Source organism: Ranitomeya variabilis, chromosome 8 (genome assembly GCF_051348905.1).
Source record: "Ranitomeya variabilis isolate aRanVar5 chromosome 8, aRanVar5.hap1, whole genome shotgun sequence".
NCBI classification, from domain to species: Eukaryota; Metazoa; Chordata; class Amphibia; order Anura; family Dendrobatidae; genus Ranitomeya; species Ranitomeya variabilis.
This window is the reverse complement of record NC_135239.1, coordinates 20,068,706-20,084,376: the sequence shown is the minus strand read 5'-3', so window position 1 is coordinate 20,084,376 and position 15,671 is coordinate 20,068,706. Positions and strand designations below refer to the sequence as shown.

General features: G+C 41.7%; 1 protein-coding gene across 2 annotated transcripts in view; it reads right to left on the bottom strand.

Annotated features, from left to right (window-relative positions):
• The window catches only part of TM2D1 (TM2 domain containing 1), a 115,388-nt gene that overhangs the window by 69,081 nt on the left and 30,636 nt on the right, over positions 1-15,671 (bottom strand). Inside the window, exon 7 of one of the 2 annotated variants that reach the window (XM_077277159.1) lies at positions 12,551-13,430. The exons of the other annotated variant lie outside the window; for it this stretch is intronic. The gene's annotated coding sequence lies outside the window, so the exon portion shown is untranslated. Of the gene's footprint in view, positions 1-12,550; positions 13,431-15,671 lie in introns of those variants that run through there. 2 annotated transcript variants of the gene reach the window in all.

Genomic DNA, 15,671 nt, shown 5'->3' with positions numbered 1-15,671 from the left:
ACATATTCGGCAATTTCTACTCCCATTAACTAATGAAGTTCGACGAATATTGCAAAAACAATATTGAAATCGGATCTTATTCGGAACCGAATCCGAACAAATTCGTTCATCTGTATTCAGGAAGCAGATGAGTGGAGAAAAACTGGCTCATAAGTGGAGAAAAAAGCATATTTATATTAGAAAGTTTCTTATAGTTGTTTGCACTTTAGAATTCTTTAAAGTATATTGACATTATAGCTCCAATTTAAGAATGTCCTGTGGATTCTGAATTATTACAGTTTGTTTCTAAGAAGGTAATATATTCCTCATCCACAGAAACCATTGGACTTTTTTGTGCCACTTACAGACTATTTTAACTACCGCACTTATTGTGCTTTTCATCGTACACTGGAACCACAAAATGCAAGGTGCCATTTTTATATGAAAAAAGTAATTTGTTTTACCAAGTACTTCATCTGTTTTTCTTCAAAGTGGAACCCTCGACCACCTCTTACAGCCAATAATAAAATCCTATCAATACGACCTTACTCCGGGTACCTCGACAGCGCCCAGTGCAGAATAAACTACCAAATAATAGACCTATGGCAGAAAATCCTACAGCTTCATCAATCACACAACACAACACAAAAACAACAGCAGAATAAAGTTAACATTTTTGCTCCTTGACTTTTTTTTTTCTCTCTCTCTTACGGAAAGTTGACCTTCTAAAATTCGGAACTTTCAAAAGGCCAATCGGGTTCTTGTCCGAGCATTAAATAACGCATTTATTAATTAAATATATCCTTGCTTTCAATACCGGCAAAGAAGCAACGCAAGGACGGTGCGTGAAAATTTAATAGACCAGCACGGAGACTGTATCAAGCTTGGAGGAGAGTTTAATAATTAATGGCCAATTTTAAAATTTTATTTTAAAATCAATGGACTTGAGCTGGACAAAAAAAAACTCCACAAAAAACCCAGTATATATAATATATAGAAAAAAAATGTAAAAAAAAAAAAAAAAATTGGCATTCAGATAGGAGTTTGTAAGGTTCATTTTTAATGCGATCTTATTACAGAGATCCGGATCTTCGTTCCGTGAGCTGCACTTTTACACTGTATCACTTACTTTCCTTGACTTTTTATTGAAATGCGCAGAGATCGGTGGCTCTAGATGGAATAATTACTCCAGGAGCTTTTTATGCAGTGTCAGAAGTCACCACACATCAGCTGGTGCCCTTTATTTAAAAATTCCTTTATCATTTAACTTTATTACAATAGACGTAGCCTATACACTTGGAGTGACAAGGACTATTTTCTTAATTACTGTACTTAGATAATAGCATTTGCTGTGGCAGTTCCAGTGCTATTCAATCAAGCGAGATTCGATACAAAAAAAGCTGATTTGCCAAAAAAGAGCTTAAGCGTAAGTGCCTGGAGTCACATTCTATTTGCTTTATAAGGTAAAGGTATCTGCAATGAAAAGCACTTTTCAGAACTTTGTGTGGAAAATTCATTTCTTTTTTTTAAATATATGAACAGTGTCTGGACACCGCAGAGAAAGTTGCTTACTGATAGCTAATTCTAAGAAATCTTCCATAGTATTAGCTAAGTCTAATTAACCAACAATAGAAGAACCAAAGTAATATCCCTCCATTAGAGATCTGTTTTTCACAGATAAAGCTACATAAGCCCTTTCTTTTCTTCACACATTTAGTTATTTCTACCTGCAGCCACCACTAGGGTGGCCCACTGCATCCAGATACATACAGCCTGGACCACTAGGGGGGACTCACTGCATCCAGATGTATACAGCCACCACTAGGGGGCGCTCACTACATCTAGATGTATATAGCCACCACTAGGGGGAGCTCACTACATCCAGATGTATACAGCCACCATTTTAAAAAGACCACTACATACACGTGTACAACCACCACTAGGGAGAGCTCACTGCATCCAGATGTAGACAGCCATCACTAGGGGGAGATCACTACATACAGATTTATACAACTACCATTAGGGGAAGCTCACTACATACAGATTTATACAGCTACCACTATCACTAGAGGGAGCTCACTACATACAGATTGATACAGCCATCATTAGAAGAAGCTCCCTATATCTATACACAACTACCACTATGGCAACGCCATTCAAAATACATAGATTTATATAGCTGGGCAGCACGGTGGTTCAGTTTTTAGCACTGCAGCCTCGCAGCGCTGGGGTCCTGGGTTCAATTCCCATCCAGTACAATATCAGAAAGGCGTTTGTATGTTCTCCCTGTTTTTGCGTGGGTTTACTCCGAGTTGTCTGGTTTCCACTAAGACATACTGATAGAGAATCTAGGTTGTGAGCTCCAGTGGGGACAGTGCCGATAACGTCCGTAAAATGAATGAAATTAATTTTTAATTAATGGTGCTGTGAAAGAACTAAATATGGCCACTGGTAGAGGGAGCTTATTGCATACAAATGTATACAGGTAACAATAGAAGTGACATGTAAAGCGCCATGGAATAAATGGTACAATAATAATAATACATAATAATAATTACAGAAAGACATGCTTTCATTTAGGAGAGGAAAATGGAGAATGCTAGAAGCAATGCATACTAGTAAGTGAGGAAAAATGTTCCAGCACCTATAGTGCTAGAAGAATGCTGATGAAGAGCAGTTGGATACAAGTTACAAAACAAAACATTAGAAATATTGATGACGTATGTGAAAGGATAAAGGGCAAAAAAAACAAGCCGTTCTACATCTTTCTGTGAAAGGACAGAGAAGCCTTAAATAAATCAGTTTTCAAAATCTTGAGCGTATTTTGTTAAAAACACATTTTCCCAATGGCTAGCCTCAATGCAAGGCCTGCAAAGTGATGGGAAGTGCACAGGTCCTGCATGTTCATGCTTACGCCGAGCTCGGACATGCGGGATGAATGCTTTATGACAACCCCATTCCAAATTCATGTCATTTCCAGGTGAAGGTCTTGCAATGCTTTCCATCACGGCACCTCATACAAATGGAAAATAAAAAGATACACTTCTTTTAATAACTCAATCTCAAGAAGAGGAGGGTGGGATTGAAAAATCTATTCTTCGAAAGTCCATTACTCATTACAGGCCAACAATGAGCCGGGCCATCGTGCCGGACGTTAATGGATATCCACCATGATGATAAACTACGCCAGCGATCATTATTGTAAACCCTCGTAAGATGATTACAGTATTTTAAATCCAGGGCTGTGAATAAGTACGAGGGACAATGATGTAAGTGTTCCTAGGGACCAATATTTATCCTTCATATCGAGAGGTAAAGCCAAGATACTCATAAACTCTTTAAAAACCTTTAACACGGGAAGCTATTTATCACATCGAGCTCGCCCGATGCTCCGGCCATACTGAACCAATTAGGGCCAACGCGTTTCGTCATCTTTCATAAAGTTAAGATAAGTTTTCCGAGCGCAGTATAGTGCCGTAATTGAGATTTGATCAAACACACATGCTCCATAACCCGGGATGGATATTTAAAAGCTGTGAAATGTTCTGAAAACTTTAGACTTCTCCATCCAGCCAAGAGGACAGGATGTACTCCAGCGAGCGAGAGCGGAGGAGGGATGGAACGTGCCACAGCTGCAAAACAAATATTTTTTTGTTCAGGGTTTTCTTTTTGGACCTTAGATTTCTTTTTCTTTTTGTTTTGATACAGTAGCTCATTAACACATGGATGATCAAAATGTACGAGCGACCAGAGAACATTTAATAATTCTTCTCGTAAATATTTTTTTTAGCTTTTCCCTTCTCAATTCACAGGTTTGACCTCCCCATTAGATGACCCAGTACAAGGCGAAGGGGGCTGTCAAATGGTCCCCCCTAAAGAAACAAATCCTCTGGTTCCCCTAAAGACAAGAAGTGCCAGAGATACTGGGAGACCACTGATGTTTTTATTTTTAGGGTATGTGCATACATTAAAGGGTTTATCCAGGACTAAGTTATATATTTTTTTTACTATAAGCCAAAAAAAAAACCTAACAGGCAGGTTCTGGTGTCGGCTCATCGCAGTCACTGACCACTCCTACCAGCGATGCAGCTGCTCCAAGTCAACACAGCAGCTCCTCTTCTTCTGCTCTGTCGACAGGGTGCGACTGTCAGCATCATGCAGATTAACAGCCGGATACCCGCGGTTAGGCAGTGGGGAGCCGGCTGTCAATCAGCATGATGTCGGCAGTCACGCCCGTCAACAGAGAAGGAAGAGAAGCAGGGGCTCTGTCGACGTGATGTCAGAGGAAGCCGCAGAATAGCAGCCAGAGGTGGTCAGTGACCGCGATCAGCACAGGGAAAAATACACAGGTAATAAGCAACAACCTGTTAGTTCTTAGAATCTCAGTAAAAAATTAATATGGTCTTCAATAACTCCTTTACGTATTTGTAGCAGGCATTTTGGCACCAAATAAGTAGCTCTTGGCAAGAAAAACTTTGCGTAAACATCCCAATTTTTGGAATTTTTTTCCACTTATTTGAATGAGTGAAAAAATGCTGCAAATACACTAAGAAAACTCACGTGATGCAGAATTGAAAGTGTTTCGAATCTGCAAGGAAAATATAAGCAACATTTGCAAGTGATTTGAAAAACACCATGTGCTTTGTAGGTACAATAAAACGCTGCAAAAAATACATTAAAAACCGCAATGTGAAAACAAGCCCTTAAAGAGGAAAACCTACACGGATTCAATATATTACCAGCTTAAAGGGGTTTTCCAAGGGAAATGGAATAAATTCTGATTACTGAGGGTCTAACCATTGTGACTTTCAGTTCTGCAAGGTCATGTCCAAATGGAGAGTAGGTCGAGCACAAACCTCCGCTCTATTGTCTAAGGGGTGGCCGGAATAAAACAATAGCCAGTTATACTGCTCAAGTATTCCCAGCAGTACCATAGACAATGAATGGAGCAGAGATGTGGATGCTCAACCTCCACTCTATTCAGAAGGGGTTGCAGATAAACAGTGAATAACTATTTCTTGTAAAAACACCTTTACCGGTTATGCTACCCCCCTTCCCTTGTCCTCCCAACCCCTTCCCTCATACAATTTTTTATTTAGTTCCAATGTATGAAAAATAAAGCAAGTTTGCAAAATAATTTATTTATTTCCAAAATATTCTTCCGTTTTGAGTATAAAAGCTCCAATGAAAATTTAGACATCTCCATGGCAACAGACAACAATCACTGTGTAAGGCTATGTGCTCACGATGCGGATTTGCTGCGGATCTTTCTGTGCAGAAACGCTGCAGATCCGCACTGTGATGTACAGTATAATGTTATTCAATGGAAAACAAAAAAAGCTGTGCAGAAAAATCAGTGCGGAATCGCTGTGGATTTCAAAGAAGTGCATGTCACTGCTTTTGTGCGGATCTGCAGCGTTTCTGCACCTCTCCATGTTAAAAATCCGCAGTGACAAAAACCGCAGAAAATCCACACAAAATCTGCATCAATTCCGCATAAAAACCACACAAAATCCGCATAAAAACCGCGGCTGCGGATTCTGCCAGGTGATGCGGATTTTGTGCAGAAAATTCTGCACCTCTTTTCCTACGTGTGCACATAGCCTTAAACTGCAGAGGTGGTGAAATGCGCGTCGAGGTGTAGCCACTGACCGTTACCCTGCTACAGACATGGCCGCAGGTAATTGCTGTATTTACCGAGTTTATCCTATATAGTTGCCTTTAGAGCCATAGAGGCTATGCTATCTCTTTAAAGCCCCCTAGTTGGGCAATAGAAATTAGATAGTTACTATAGGTACTGCAGATCTATTAGAGATATATATATATGTCAATTGTTGTACATGATACTATTCTTGAGAGATTTATTCTATTTGTTGATTATCTATAATAAATATTAAATTTTTTATATAATTTTTGATAGTGTTGCTACTTCATTTTGCTCTATTGGTGTTTAGTTATTAGATTTGAAGAGGATCATAGTTATTGTTGGAGGAATTGTTTCGGTTGTAAACAATCACTTTGTAGTCTGACCCTGCGGTCATGCCTGCTTCCAACTAATATATCAAATTGAGGTATAAATGGAAGTATGTTTGCAGGATCAGAATACACAGGGTTCCGTTACCTTGGAACCACATAGGTCTGTATAGGAGCAGCAGACAGAAAACGATAACTGAATGGGTTTATTATACAGTGCCGCCATACCCCTCTGTGTACAGTATCAGACACCAGGGAATATGAATTTCTCCAAAATTAATGGAAACAGTGTTTCTGATGACCACGAAAGAAAAGCATCATCTACTATATAATTGTCTAAGGGTCACTTCCGTCTTTCTGTCTGTCCTTCTGTCTGTCTGTCTTTCTGTCACGGATATTCATTGGTTGCGGCCTCTGTCTGTAATGGAATCCAAGTCGCTGATTGGTCTCGCCAGCTGCCTGTCCTGGCTGCCGCGACCAATCAGTGATGGCCACAGTCCGATTAGTCCCTCACTACTCCCCTGCAGTCAGTGCCCGGCGCCCGCTCTACTCCCCACAGTCACGGCTCACACAGGGTTAATGCCAGCGGTAACGGACCGCGTTATGCCACGGGTAACTCACTCCGTTACCGCCGCTATTAACCTTGTGTGACTAAGTTTTTACTATTGAGGCTGCCTATGCAGCCTCAATTGTAAAAATATCTAATGTTAAAAATAATAATAAAAAAATCATTATATACTCACCTTCCGCCGCCTTTCCCGCTCCTCGCGACGCCCCGGTGACCGGTCCATGCAAGCGTCAGGTTCCGGTGCTAAGGATGGTATGCGACAAGGACCTGCCATAACGTCACGGTCATGTGACCGCGACGTCATCACACCCTGGGACCGGAAGCTGCCGCCTGCACCGCACACAGGCGACAGAACTACAAGGGGCCCCTCGGAAGGCGAGTATATTTTTATTTTTTAACCTGTGACATACGTGGCTGGGCAATATACTACGTGGCTCTGTGCTGTATACTACGTCGCTGGGCAATATACTACGTCACTGGGCAATATACTACGTGGCTCTGTGCTGTATACTACGTGACTGGGCAATATACTACGCCACTGGGCAATATACTACGTGGACATGCATATTCTAGAATACCCGATGCGTTAGAATCGGGCCACCATCTAGTAGATAATAATAATCCCTACAGCAACAACTATTGTCAATTTAGAACGCTCTTTTCCAGACATTTCTTAACAATGGGATCATATTAAATGGCCACGAAGATCTTACCCCGAGTCTCCTCTGTGTGTTTTATACATGAAGTTAGAGATCGCCCCCCATCTGCTCCATCTAGGGCTAGTTTGGAGAACAGATTACTGTACAGCGCCGTATGTCACTTTTACTGCAGTGCTCGGAGCATTGTGGGGTCAGCACTTTACAATGCCACGGCCTCCGCGCCGCGTCCTGCAGTCACACACCCCGCCATTCACAAAGGTGAAGCCATATATCAGCTGTCCCTACACTGTACGGCGGCTGTTATAGTCTGAGCGCAACACCGGAATTGTGCGGAATATAAGAACACCCTCCAGAAGAAGGCAAGAGGCAGAAAGTCACAGACCAAAAGCCAAGAGCATATGCGACTGTAATTAGGACCAGAGAATAATATTTTACATTTTGAAGAGAAATATTTTAGTTCTATTTCCTGCACCTGATTATGGGGGCGGCTGAACTGTTATTAATCGCATTTATAGGTGTGCGATACAGCTGCCAGGTGGACTGCAAGAACAGTATGGGGATAAATGACTTCTATAGAATGATGTGGGAATACTCTGACCTGTGTAGGAAAGGGGAATTAGTGAGCTGTGACATTAATGTGAATGGTGGATCCTGTCATCTACTGTATATAGAGGTGTATTCAGTCATTGTACAGGAGGAGGAGGTGAGCTGTGACATCACCTATTGTGAATGGTGGATCCTGTGTTATCTACTGTATATAGAGGTTATCAGTCATTGTTCTGTGCAAAGGCCATTGTGCAGGGAGGGAGGGAAGGTGAGCTGTGACAGCTATCGTAATTGGTGGGTCCTGTATTATCTATATTTGGCTATTACCAATGTAGTTCTATCTGTGATGATGAGAAATGACCTCTACAGAATAGGAAGCGTCAGACTATTATGAGGCTCTGTGGTAAGGATGAAAAACTGCTCCAGATTGATATCACACTGGCTTCTATTTTGGAGAACAGCGGGACAAGGGGGGCAATTTCAGAAGTGTATAGAGATTTGTTATTCACCTTTCTAGTCAAACATCCCATCAAGTTTAGAGTGAAATGGGAAGCTGAATTGGGAGAGTTAAATGATGATAGATGGGAATCTATTTTAGAATATGTGACTAAGATCTCTATGAGCGAACCTGGGAGGATGTCTCAATTATATGTGATTCATAGAGCCTACAGAACTCCCGACAGACTGTCCAAGATGGGTTTGAGGTCTGATTCCGAGTGTCCACGATGTTCGCAGGAACAGGCGGACATGTTACACATGCTGTGGCACTGCCCTAGATTGTCTGCCTTCTGGACAGTTGTATTGAATCGGATTGAATTGGTATATACACTCACCGGCCACTTTATTAGGTACACCATGCTAGTAACGGGATGGACCCCCTTTTGCCTTCAGAACTGCCTCAATTCTTCGTGGCATAGATTCAACAAGGTGCTGGAAGCATTCCTCAGAGATTTTGGTCCATATTGACATGATGGCATCACACAGTTGCCGCAGATTTGTCGGCTGCACATCCCAAAGATGCTCCATACAAGGCAGGATGGATCCATGCTTTCATGTTGTTTACGCCAAATTCTGACCCTACCATCCGAATGTCGCAGCAGAAATCGAGACTCATCAGACCAAGCAACGTTTTTCCAATCTTCTACTGTCCAATTTCGATGAGCTTGTACAAATTGTAGCCTCAGTTTCCTGTTCTTAGCTGAAAGGAGTGGTACCCGGTGTGGTCTTCTGCTGCTGTAGCCCATCTGCCTCAAAGTTCGACGCACTGTGCGTTCAGAGATGCTCTTAGGCCTACCTTGGTTGTAACGGGTGGCGATTTGAGTCACTGTTGCCTTTCTATCAGCTCGAACCAGTCTGCCCATTCTCCTCTGACCTCTAGCATCAACAAGGCATTTCCGCCCACAGAACTGCCGCTCACTGGATTTTTTTTCTTTTTCGGACCATTCTCTGTAAACCCTAGAGATGGTTGTGCGTGAAAATCCCAGTAGATCAGCAGTTTCTGAAATACTCAGACCAGCCCTTCTGGCACCAACAACCATGCCACGTTCAAAGGCACTCACATCACCTTTCTTCCCCATACTGATGCTCGGTTTGAACTGCAGGAGATTGTCTTGACCATGTCTACATGCCTAAATGCACTGAGTTGCCGCCATGTGATTGGCTGATTAGAAATTAAGTGTTAACAAGAAGTTGGACAGGTGTACCTAATAAAGTGGCCGGTGAGTGTAGGTGTGTCATTCCCAGAGACCCTTTGGTCTGTATATTAGGCTATGTGGAAGAAATAGCAGTGGTATCTATGGTTAAACTGGCGATTGCTAGACTGTTATTCATAGCAAGGAAATTGATAGCTCGGTTCTGGATCAGGGAGGAGCCTCCGACTAGACGAGACTTTCTTACGCAGGCGGATCATATAATTTTATTGGAAAAAAGTATCTATACTAAGAGAAATAAACTAGATGTATTTCAAAAGATATGGCAGCCATGGATAGAATGGAATTAGAATTGTGGGGAGGATGCATAATGGTATAGATGATGTTCATACTATACAATTGTATTTGAATTGGGGAGGGAATATATCGGATGGGAAATTGGAAAGGCATTAAAGGGGACTCGAAGGAGGGTGGGATGGGGGGGGGAGTTTTGTTCATAAAATATATGATTATCTGTGAATAACAGCTTGATGTCATTTGTTATAATTGTTTTTCCTTAATAAAAATGTATCTGATTAAAAAAAAAAAAGGATGAAAAACTGCAGTTTTAAAGGGATTTTCATAGTTCCACAATTTGCCACCACTACAAATAGGATACATGAATAAAACACACTCACCCACTTAATTCTTGCCGATTTACCTCCTTATTCCTGTACCCCCAGCTTGTCCTCTCTTTACCTGGTGGCAGTGGTGATGTTCCGTACACCCCCAGGGACCACTGCAGTCAATCCATGGCCTCAGAAGCAAAGGTCTTAAGACTCCTGTACATTGTTGTTGACGACTCCTTATTACTGGCCACACACCTGTCTTGTCTATCTGGGACCTGTTGTTCTATTGGCTTTGTCCCTTATTACCTTTGTGTCTTGTCCTTCCTCTTTCTAATTGCTTGGGGGGGGGGGGGGTAGACAGACAGTAAAACAGGTACCTCCCTGCTCCACACTTCCTTGCAGGGGAACTAGAACTGAAAAATGGGACCTGCAGTCTTTACACCTCAGCTAGATTATGACTTGGGAAGTCAACAATAGGTTTATAAATGTAACAGGCACCTTGAAGAGGATCTGTCACCAGAATTCACAATATAAATGGCATTCTTAAAACAGACATTGGACCAGATGGGGCTGGAGTGCTTAGTATGAAAACCATGACAAATTGGCCGTGTAATCCGGATATTAAGACAAACATTTTAGGAGTCCAGCTATTGAATAAAAGAGCTCGAGTCCGAGTGTATTCAATCTCCATCCGCTCAACTGGACTGTCAGCTGCAGCTTGTACTAAGCAGTGTGAAATCTCAGCAACAAGAGGGACACTGAGGGTCAATCGGGCTAGACAGGAAAAAGGTTGAGCAATTGCAGGGATTTGGGAGACCGTTAATCAGACTAAAGGTGGAGACTCAGCAGCATGGAGGAGACACAAAGGCTGGTAATCAGGATGTGTGGGCAGAGGTTCACCAATAACAGGGAAGAGGGACACTGAGGAGCTGTCAATCAGGCTGGGTCGGAAAAGATTCAACGGCAGCAGGGCGGAGGAGCACTGAGGAGCTGTTATTCAGGGTAGGTGGGTGAAGGTTGAAATAACATTTCTTAAAGGATTATGCCAGCCATTCTATCATGGGTTTAAGAAATAACTACATCAGCCTCATCAGGATTTATTTAGTACTATGTGCAGTTTTTCTATTGCAAAATCTGGTGTCAGACTCAAAGTATCTGCTGTGTAGCAATAATGTTTCATTATCATAAAAGTGGCAATTGTAGCAAAAAAGCCAGAAACTGATATAAAATCCTTATCATCTTATCGTTGGTTGGAGAAATATTATTTAAAAAGGGGGAAACTTTTCTTACTGATACACACAAGACTTGATAGGAGAACGAACTCGTGACCTGGCAGCTGAATATGAAAGCTGTAAATCTCAAAAACTTGTCAACTACAGACAAAGCAAAAATTCCTTCCAAGTGAGAGCTGCCAGAACCGGGGGTGATTACATAACACCGAGGATTGGGTTATGATAGGCAAATCACATTAACGTATGGTCTAACAGCTCACTATGGCCAAGACTTGGGAAGCAGAACCAGTGTTATCTCCGCTGATGGCTTATAGAAAGGGATCCCGATAGCAATGAGCGATTTTAAATATCATATACGTAATGGTATAAAACAGCAAGAACAAAGGGATCGATCTGTTGGATTAAAAGCATCTCTTGGCGTCTGTGGTCCCAGGGTGCAGCCTGCCGGCCTAGCGCACCATATATCATGTGGTTACTATTTCATTATTGTTCAGCTGCTACATCAAAGGTTGACACGATGAAGGAAAAGTAATCCTCATCTTGCATGGAAGCATTTCACGCCACTATGAGCAATTGACTATTTGAATGTCGCCATAATAACTCCAGCTTTAAACCGCTATAAGCGCTGTCCAGTGGGTGGCGGTGCACAACAGTGTCCCTTATGGCAGGAACTGGTACTGCAATGTCCACAAGCGGCTTTTATTGATTGGAATAGAAGAAAAATTGCATTGCATGAAACTGCATCAGAAAAAAAAAAAAAATCACATCCACTACTGGAGAACAAAGGAAGGTAGAAAAAAAAAAAATGTACACTCACCTCTCAGACAAAGGTCGATACGTCTCACACAGCGCTGCGTCTCACACTGTTCAACCTACACTTGGAGCATCATTGTGAATCTGTTCCTTCCACTCAGTGACTGCCGACTGGCTGCAGTGGTCAAGTAGAGTACGCCGCCACAAGTGGATGCCATAGACTTGTGAAGCAGTGTTGAGTACCGATGGGAAGTGTCAGCCTGGAAGGCGAGTATGTAGTTTTCATTTTTTTTTTTTTTTTTTTTTTTTTTTTACCTCCCAGAACCCACTTAATAAGGTTGCCCAAATCCCCAAGCTATTTTTGGGGCATTTTAGGATATTGATGTGTGAATACTGGGGGTTTTCCAGTCAATGGGGCCAGGCCGTAGTACTAAAGAAAGTCACACATCTGGGCACAGCCGTTTCAGGTACTGCAGGAAAGGGGCAATATCTGAGCTCCCTTTTCTTTGCATCTGTGGCGGACCAGGGAGTGGACGCTTACTACGTGCCTAGTAAAGGCCTCTCTTAAGTATAGGCAGTAAAATCCTTGAAAACCCATTTAATGAGAAAGAAAAAAAAGCAATTTTATTGCCATTCCTAATGTGCATTACCTGTAATCTGTATCTACAAACATTGGACACCTACATAAAAATAAATAAATATCTGCAATATTCACACCACAAGTCGTCCCTGCAGTATCGCCACATTTACAGTTTTTGTTGGTGCAGGTTCCAGCCCAACACCGGGAGCATCGACAAGAACGGCAGAGAGAAAGTTACAGGTAATCATCCGTGTGAATATATCGAGGCGGCAGAACAATCCCGGCACTTTCCAGATCAATACAATGTTCTCCTGAAATCTAATGGTAGAAAGTTATTTAGCTGCAGCAACACAAATAGTCCGGAAACCTAATTCATTCCTTATGTTGGAGTCTGGGTTCTTGGCAGATGCTGATAACACTATGATAGATTAAAAAGCAATGTTCTGTTCTGAGCTGGGAGACTGCAAGAAACTAGATTTACTTCTCAGAACGCTGCGCTGTTTGCTAGACGGGGCAATGTGGGCGAGACATCAGAACGCGCATGTACTGACACCCGGAGATTCTCACACGTCTGGATTAGGTGATCAGCCAGTAAAAGAAGAATAAATATTAATGTACAGGATTCCTTGAGAGTCGATCCCTCATCCGATCTCCAGGTTGTCCCCACAAAATTATGAAATTGTCCATGACGTGATGACATGACACCAGGGGGGCATCCTGGGGAAATCACTTTTGTCTTGCAGACAGGAAAGTTCAGATAATCTCCAGTGCAATAATAATAAGAAAACTCCTAAGAGGAAATTCACATGAAATAAATGATGAGGGATCCACCATCGGGACTGGAGAATGTAGTCAGCCACCGCCGGAAGGGCTTATTCTGGGGCTGCCAAGAAAATATGGAGTATAAAAAATAAAAATTAGAGGTGTAATTCCTGTAGATTGATAGGCACAAAAGACATTACTCCTCACGGCAGCGAGCAAACATTTCTTATACCAAGTACTTGGAAAGATGTGAAGCCTGGGTCAGGGGGATATGCAGGCACTCTCTAAGCATGGTGCTGCTGGATGGAAACACATTGGATAGAGCAGCAAAACAGAGCTGCAATGTGTAGTGCTGCTGTGGAGTACTGCAGAAAAGTTCCTACTATAGAGATTAGGAGCTGTTCTGCAGCACTCAGCAGCGGACACTACACACTATCTGTTTCAGTCTAACGGTTTACATCCGGCCATGGCTGAAGCAAATAATAGCCAATCAGTGGGGGTATCGAATGCTGGACCTCAATACGTTGTGCCCAGACAAGCCCCTTTAACCTCTTCTCACAAATGAACACAACTGTTTGTTCAGATGTACTTACATCCCAGGGAGCGCACACACACGAGTTGTGCCCGTGCTATCCACAGCCGAGACTGGCTGTAGTACACAGCTGAGCTCTAGCACTTCAGCCCCTCACTTGCTACTTTCAATAGAAATTTGACAGAGAAGTTTAAATTCTACTGAGGGCAAAATCTTTGAGGTTTTTCTAAGAGATGCTACTCTGGAGTATATCCCTAAAATAAGATCATGATCCAGCATCTACATGGGTTTATAAGGGAACAGTCCTGTCTAACTAATTTGATCAGATTTTAGGAGGTAAGTTTCCGAGTCTACTAGGGTAGCACCATGGATGTACTCTATCTGGAGCCTTTGAAGGTGTTTGATACGGTGCCACATAAATGGTCGGTACATAAAATGAGAGCAATGGGACTAGAGAAAAATATGTGTTATTGGGTTATGAATCGGCTCAGTTAGAAAAGAAAGGGTGGTTAATAATGAAACACTTGGATTAAGTCACAGGATTCACACAGGGGTCAGAATTGGGCCCTCTTTTAACAGATTAAAGATCATGTAGCAGGAATAGAGAGTAGAAATTCAATATTTGCAGAAGACATTAAAAACTGTGAAAAAAATCATCACAGAAGAGGATAATTTAATATTACAGCGGTATTTATGTATGCTGGAAACTAGGTGCAGAGAACAACAGCAACAAAGTTTATTAATTGAGTGAGTTGACTACAATATCAAGGCAGGTTATCAAAAGTGGGGTTATTCAGTTTGGAAAAAACAAAGGTTTAGGGGCGATCTAATCACAATGTATAAATATATGAAGGGACAATAATACAGAGATCTTTCTAATTATCCTTTTACACCTAGGCCTTTGTGACGAGGGGACATCCTCTACGTCTAGAGGAAAGAAGGTTTAATCATAATCACAGACACAGACTCTTCACTGAGCGAGCAGTGAGACTATGGATTCTTCACTGTACAAGCAGTGAGACTATGGAACAGTCCCCCACAAAATGTTGTAATGGATGATTCACAAATGAGTTAAAGGACGGCCTGGAGGACTTTCTTGAAAAAAAGTGATCAACAAACTATGTATTTAGAAATGGTACCAGTAAAAACTACAGCTTGTACTCCAAAAAAATAAGTCCTGATACAGTAAATAACTTTCTCCACAAACTTTAGGCCCATCTGGAGAAATTGCTCACATTGGATACAGTGCGGCCGGAGCGCACACAGATTAAATATTGAAGCCTAAATCTATAGAAAATCCTACATGAGTGGGAAAAAAACAACCAAATACAAAAGCGGACACTATTCCTTGAACCCCTGATGAAGGCAGATGCCGAAACGCGCGTCGGGGTGGACACTTCCTTGAAACAAATCAACTCTGACCAGGTATAGTCTAAATAAGGTTACTGTTACTATTATAAGCATCATTGGTATAGTCTCTCGATAACCCTAATTGAGTCATCACTATCCTCATGTCATACTCAGCAGTGACTGTGTTTTAGGCACCTATGCACTTTACTAATTAGATAGGTTGCCCATAGATACATACCTATACTTTTTCTGTCAGATACTACTTAGGTCTACTGATATTTTCAGGTGACTACACCGCCTGGGCATTCAGGTATCACTGTATTTGTTCTATATTCATGAACTACTGCATTTTATTTTGATTCCTAATATATCCATAGATACACATATAGATCTCCATTTTACTGAAACTACATGTATTTGTTTTATCTATATATTTGTACATTTACATATTTTTATATATTATTTATATCAACCCGGGCC